The sequence below is a fragment of the Canis lupus genome, chromosome 34 (assembly GCF_003254725.2).
Source record: "Canis lupus dingo isolate Sandy chromosome 34, ASM325472v2, whole genome shotgun sequence".
Taxonomy (NCBI): domain Eukaryota; kingdom Metazoa; phylum Chordata; class Mammalia; order Carnivora; family Canidae; genus Canis; species Canis lupus.
The window spans coordinates 5,514,574-5,521,977 of record NC_064276.1 but is presented as its reverse complement, the minus strand read 5'-3'; the positions used below and the strand labels follow the sequence as shown (position 1 = coordinate 5,521,977).

The 7,404-nt window shown below is 38.3% G+C and overlaps 1 long non-coding RNA gene across 1 annotated transcript; it reads left to right on the top strand.

The window, feature by feature from the left end:
- Positions 1-979: 979 nt before the first annotated feature.
- On the top strand, positions 980-4,571 carry LOC112662841 (uncharacterized). The gene is made up of 3 exons (XR_003138883.3): positions 980-1,157; positions 1,498-1,674; positions 2,061-4,571. It is a non-coding gene; the product is annotated as an uncharacterized LOC112662841 (long non-coding RNA).
- The last annotated feature ends 2,833 nt before the right edge of the window (positions 4,572-7,404 follow it).

Genomic DNA, 7,404 nt, shown 5'->3' with positions numbered 1-7,404 from the left:
ATATTATCTATCCTCTCTGATGCGGCTGGCTATGGCACACAGTTCTCGCCAACCCAGCGCATCTGTGACGGCCGGACGAAGTTCTACAGGCTGCCATGGCTCTTGGAAAAGATTGTCTTTCTGTCTCAGGCATGATTTGAACATTCTCTGCTTCTTCTAATTCCAAGTATGTAACTGATGCCAGAAGGAAAATGCACATCCACACAATTTTTGCTTAAAATTCTAGGTCCTCTGTGAAACAGTTTTTGTGAATTAACTTCCTTATTCCTTGCCAACACCCTCTGATGCATCTAGAATGAAAACTCTTTTAGAGTTGGCTATTTCCTGTCCCCACCACACCGGACTCCAGCCATGTAGCGGTGACTAAAAGGCATCTCCAGTCTTTGGCTTTTTTTCTTTCAGTGTTCACGCCTGCTCCACGGACCTCAGGGACAGCTGGCACATCTGTTATGGATGTATTTTAGACTGATGTGGACCAGACATGCTTAGGAAAGATTTTGGTTTAGGAAGACAGTATTTTGGCAAAATTAGTACTTATCTGCACCATTCTTAGGGTAGACAGAGGGAAGCTGTCTGCCCAGAAGAATTAGTGTATTGAGGATGCCAAATTTAACACAGCGCACAATGGTAGCATAAAGGAGACCTGGGCAAATACAGCTTTCCAGATCCTTCTATAGCACAAGAGGCATAGAAAAAGGCATCCTTCCCAGGAAATCAGCCTTGTGGTGCTGGTGTCTTCCAGAGGATTACATCCAGGGATAAAATATCAGCATTCTGTTTTCATATGGATTACCTTCTTAGCAAAGACTTTTTTTTTTTTAATTTCCTTAAGGCTGGTTCATTTTTCTTCAAATTTCTTTAATTTCTGACAGTTATGGTCTCATTCAGCTTTGTGATAGCTCAGCTTGTTTCACCTTTAAAATTTTTAAAAAATATTTCTTTTTTTATCCATGTTTGCATTTGGGAGGATATATTTTTTTATCATCATGGCCATCCTTACTATCATTTTTAAGTGGCCACATAGATACATAACTGGCCTGCCTCATAAACAACAGTGTCTTCTTTTATTGATGTTGCAGGATGGGCTTCTCATTTTCTCTGCTGACTTCGTAGAGTTGTTTGAGCAAACAGTAAATTCAGTTAGTGTGGATAGACAGGTATGTATGCACAGGCACAGAATCTTCTTATCCAGTAAATTGTTGCATTTAAGTTAGACTCAATTCCACTTCCTTTACCTAAGCGACCTTGATAACTCAGGATAATGGCAAATGATAGAGGTATTAATAGTGACTAAGTTTCAGATCTCAATAACTTTACAATAACTTATTTCAGTTTCATGCTGTGGGAAGAGAGAGCTTCATACTTGGAATCATATGACCTATATTTGAATCCTGGCTCACCCTTCTGTGACATTGGACAGGGACTATTTTTTTTTCTTTCAATTCTGCAGATTTCAGCATCCTTGATTATGAAATGAATCCCTAACCTTTCTTCCAGCACCACAAACTCAGTGGTCAGCTTTTCCTCAAGATGATGCTTCCTCACTTGGTGACTCAAGAGTCCAGTTACAATCACACCCACCTCCTTCCACAGATTATTTGAGAACATCTTTGAAAGGTACATGAAATTAATACCATGGGTCCTCTTCAGAGAGAAGAATGTCAACACTGGAAGGTAAGAGTGGAAGGGAGATTTTTCACTGCACCCACCCCACAAACTTGATCAGTTTTGTCCTTATAAATAGACTACCAATTATTTCAAATAAATAGAAAACAAAATTATAAATAGGGAAAGTGACTTGAGTGGGGGGGGGACCTCTGTTATGCTCTGTTCTATGGCTATAGTGATTGAAAAAAAGAAAACTTTATCAGAGCCCTAAAGATAGAAAAAAATCATTAGATTTTTTTGTTTTCCTTTACTACTTTACAGTAGAAAGAAAGATTAATGAGTAATGTAATAGCCAGAAGGAAGACTAGAAAATTGAATAAGATGTATTGAGCCTCTCAGCATTGAAACTTGCATTTATTCAATATTTATTTGAACTTTATTTTGTATTTCAGCTAAGAAGCATGATAACACCACAGCTAACACCGAAGATGCTAACATTCTCTGCATGCCCACCTAGCAAAGATGTTCCACAAAATCTTTACTTCCTCAGGTGTTACTGCATGTTAACTGAGCTCTTACTACATGCTAGGTGCTGTTCTACCCTCTGTTAATAAAGACATTTTAAAACATTCATTTATTTTTATAAAGATATAAGGCAGAAAACGAGAGAACTTGTCTTCAGCTCTGGGGAAACAAAATCCAATTCGACACTCACTTTTCTTATTGCTTTGAATGAATAGACAAATTTTTAAGCATTTTGTATGGTTTTGACAAATAATCGTGAGTATTTTCAAAGCATTTCAGAAGAAAGTGGTGTTTGTGCTCTGTTCAGTGGAATTAACAGATGGTAGCCTAGACTGCATAGCAGCTATTCTGGTCATTACTTATTCTGGCACAGGGCATGGAAACGTTTTGTTTTGTTAAAGCTAATAAATCTGTACTGATACGCACGGAAGTGAATAGATAAAAATCATATTTTAAAATGCACTTTAATTCTGGAAAAAATATCTCTTGCTTTCTGCTGTTAAACACATGTTCTTTACGTATAAATAGTACAAAAGTTACAATACATGAATTCTGTTCCATGAAATTTTCTTAATTACCTACACTGAGATTTGAAATTCAAAACAAAACAAAACAAAACAAAACCCCTTTGTTGTGACATATAAATCGAACTCCATAGGTTTGCCACCCAGACCCTCTGCAACCTCAAAACCTCAAAACCTGCTCTCTGAAAGCCCCCACCCACCCCACCTTTGGAAAAAAAAAAAAGTTTTGGCGTTTACTTCAGACCCAGACAAGATAAAGTGGGCCTTCAGTTTTGCAAGAGCAGACAATTGTAGGTTTCCAATTTAGATAAGGTTTTGAAGAGAATGATTTAAAAATGGGTATTTAGTGAGAAAATCTTAATGAATGCTCACTCTTCTTTCTGACCTTGGCTACCGCCCCTGCCCAGCTGGAGATTCTCGTTTTAATGAGGCAATATTGTATTTCTGAGCAGCAGGCCCTGCTTTGAAACAGTTCTCTTCTCTTCGGAAAGCTCAAAGCTGCTTTCATGCAAGTACTATTGATTAAGAAATTATTCCTTTAAATGAAGGGAAAAAAAGTTCCATCAGGGGCTTACCAGTGAGAAAGTTTAATTTTAAAAGGAAAAATCCTCCCCATCCCTATTCTTCCTGGTTGTCTTGACTTTTAAAGCATTTCCATTAACAGCAACCATTGTTCTATACTGTATTTTGAGTCACCATTTACTTTTTCGGAATCTGTAATTTGCATTTCATAAAGATAACAGGCAAAGGGCATTTCTGGCTTTCTGAATAATTAATCCAACTTTCCAGTGGTTCATTTCAAAAGGCCAGGAGGGAATAAGTATTCACAGTAGAAACTGAAGAGTAAGCATGGTCCTTAGTGCGTTCTCTGCTATTCAGACACTTTCATGTATCACCTAAACTTGGAGGTTTATCTAACCCTGACCCTAACCCTAACCCTAACTGAATTCTGCTTCATGGTTTTGAGCTTGAATCATAGCTAGATTTTGTTTCTGCTTAACAGGAGAATGGTTTAAGTGTTCTTTTAAATGCTTTTTATAGTGTAATATTTTATATCGGTCATGTATATAAATGGCTGGTTCAGAGAATGGCTCCAACAAAAATGGTCGAGACCATTTAGGTTCTACTTTACTCTGGTGCTACCCATTATAATTATTTTTAGACTCTGGAAACAAGTAAATTCTATGCTTTTGTTTTTTTTTTTTTTTTTTTTTGAAGCTTCTACAAAAGCAAACGTTATATTTTAAATATGTTACATGTATAAAAAATAATTCCAGCTTAACATTTAAATATCTTTGAAATATCTTTGTTGAATTGTTATTCCTACCCCTTCCTCAGTGCAAGGATGATAGAAATAAAAAGCAAAAGGTTTAATTCTCCTTGTTGGAAGTAAGGAAAGAGACATCCCCTCATTTCTTTGATCATTTACTTAAGATAACCTAGCTCCAAGTCCTTTCTCTGTCTCTTTGAAATGTATGCAAATCTTTTTAAAAGCTGGGTAACTTTCTTAGTAGCTTTCCAACTCTGGACTGTCTTTCTCAAGGACCTGGGAGCCACCTCTTGGATACAATCATCTATGATGGTATGTGCCTACCTCCCAGTTTCAGGTCTAGGGTAGGAAACCTAACTGGTGGGCACCTGACTCCGAGTTACAAAATTGCTTCCTGTCATAAAGAAATGATGAATTTATTTTCTCTCTGAATAAAGCCAACTAGATGGTCACCCCCATACCAAGTGTATTTAGGATGAATTACGTGTGACAAATAGTACAGTTCACTTAAGGACTACTTATTGTTTATCTTGAGAACAAGTATGTAATGGGTTGTATCTGCTTGGCGACGTAAAAGGGTAAGATTCTTTGCAATCTCGGAGCAGATTGCCTGTGATGTACAACACATTCTGGTTTAGTGCTAATTCAGTAATAAAACTTTTCTTTCTATGACCTTTATGGAGAGGGGTTTTGTGTGAGTTGGGAGGAGATTTTGTCATAATCAAAAAGACAAAACAGAGAAGCCCAACTTTTTTTTCCCCCTCCACAGTTATTTTGGCACATGTATCCCGTTTTCTGTTTCAGGTGAAATCCCAGCAGAGGTATTCTGTGTGCGCCTTCAGGATGAGGGCGATCCCTGATAATGAAGCGGAAATAACAATGTCCCTTTGCCAGATACGCTGGCTGTGTTAGGATGTGTTAGCTAGGGGGTCTGTCTCACCAAGAGTGGGAGGGAGGAAAATCTTACAAGTCATTATTTTAGGAAGTCTTGGAAATGCCAGCACAGTCATTAAGCCCAGGGAGGGACAATTTTCCTTTATTCTGTACCCAAATAGATTTGTTTTCTTTCTGTTTCTTTTCACAGAAGTCAATAGCTTGATAGCTCCTCTTTTGGATCCAATTTTAAAGAACTTGTGTCTGCTTTGAAGCATTTTAAGTCAGGCTCAATTATTAAAGCAGATGCTGACCACTCTGAGACTGTCAGATGGAAACTGCTTAAAGAAATACTACTCACCCCATGGTGAGCCCAATTCCTCCAGAGATAGAAATTTCTGGAACGATGTCTGGCACTAGCCGCTAATGTGCACTATTAAAATATTAAATAAAAATCATCTGTTTCTCATAGGTTTAAGTTTCACATATCATCAATTCACAGATGAGAGTTGTTCTGAAATGTGTAGTCAGCTAGGAACATTTAGGAAGAAATACTTTATCCAGGGAATCCAATTATCTATCATTTGGCTTTCAAAATACCAGGGTCATAATAAATCCTAGTGTACATACTCTTAGGAGAAGAAGGCTGGAACTCTCTTACCATAATAGAATCATCTGGTTCTGATTTTCCCATAGAATCTCAATAGAAAAAGAAGTCTGAATGTTGTATCAAATCTGAGGAGCTCTGAACTCAAGCATCTGAGAAACGTTATCAAGGGCTTCTGTGCCTTACAAATAATAGGAAGATGGTTACCTGCCCGTTCCAGCTCAACACTAACTTCTTCTCAGAAATGTTGCATATAAATCTGTCTTTACTGAAGCCCTGATTTAGTGTTGTGATTTCACGTTGTAATAAATATATTGGGGATTATTTCTGGTAAAATGATGAGGTTTAATTTAGACCTTGCGGTAACAAGTTCAAAACCGGTTTTGTTACCAGGGTCTTGATTGTGTTCTGTTCTAATGAAAAGATGGGGGAATAAAGTGCTGATACACCTGACTCTTCTTCTTTCAAGGGCCAGAGCTAGTATGATGGAAACCCCATTGTATTTGAAGAGCAACATACCCCTCAGTTAAAGTTGTGAAGTCATTTGTCCATTCCACAAGTCAGCGAGGAATGGGGTCCCATGTCCCATACAAGTCCAGGGGGTGAGGATTCAGAGATGCAGTATGGATGGATGACCTTGATAGTTGAGGGAAGCACAGAAAAAGCACAGGAGTTTGAGGCCCAAAGGAAGGGTACCTGGGAGAAGCTGCATGGGGTCAAGTAGAATAAACAGGTAATAAGGATATAGGGCCCCTGTCAAGCAGAGGAGATTAGAGGTGGAAGGGGAGGTGCAAGGTATTCCATAGAGAAGGAACTTGCCACATTCGGCAAAGAGAAGGTGGCCTCCTCTGAGAGTACAGGGGCTGTGTAAGGTTCCGGCAGTCAGTCTCAAGTAGGCAAAGCCCAGGCCAGAAAAACATGATGCGACATCCAAACCCCTATGTCCAGATGATGCTTTGTTTTATAGGTGTTATGTGAATAAGTGTATTAACTTTAGTAATATGCCCTCTTCACAGCTGATAATGAATAGTGATAGTACAATCTTTTAAATGTTTTAAGATACTATGTGTGTATATTATATACATATTTATGATTTAGTCCTCACAGCTCATACTAGTGCAAAGTCAGTTTACATACATATGTATTTATATTTGCTTTAATGATGTACAGAGAAATAAATCTTGTAAACACTAAATGAACATAAATTTCTTTTTTTCCTTTTTGTTTAAACCAGATGTAAGAAACTTGCTTTTTGCATATTTGAAAAGATAGAATTCTTTTTTGCTTTTGACTTTTTGAAAAAGCATAGTATGAGGCTGAGTCATGATTGGGCAATGTCACGCATTTCATCTGAGGGCTTCTGACTCTACTCAAGTCCACCTTCACAACTACTGCTTTTTTTCTTTAAGATTTTATTTATTTGACACAGAGAGAGAGAGAGAGAGACAGAGAGAGCGCGCACAAACAGGTGGAGCAGCAGAAGGAGAGGGAGAAGCAGGCTCTCCGCTGAGCAAGGAGCCCAATGCAGAGCTCGATTTCAGGACACCGAGATCATGACCTGAGCCAAGGCTCACTCAACTGACTGAGCCACCCAGGCGTCCTACAACTCCTGCTTTTTGTTTAATAGTGCGTTGAGCCACACTTCAGTAAAGCGACTCAGAGTAGGTCTTTGAGTCTGGCTTGTGCTTCCCTGGCAACACAAGGGCTTTTCCTAGACAATATCCGATGGCTGACCCCACTCAGAGGCAGGACCATGCAGTGATGTCGAGCCCTGGCTGCCCACTTGAATCGGCTGGGGGGATTTTAATATAGTATCTAAAGCAAGAGATAAAAAGTAAAATAATGGTTTACTTTTTTTGAAAATAATGTTCTGGGAATAGAAATATTGCAGTTTTGAGACACTAGTTAGCAAATTTAATCTCAAGCTCTACTATTTATCATTTCTTGCCTGTATCATCTTTTTTTTTTTTTTTTTTAGAAAAAACAACGACAACAAC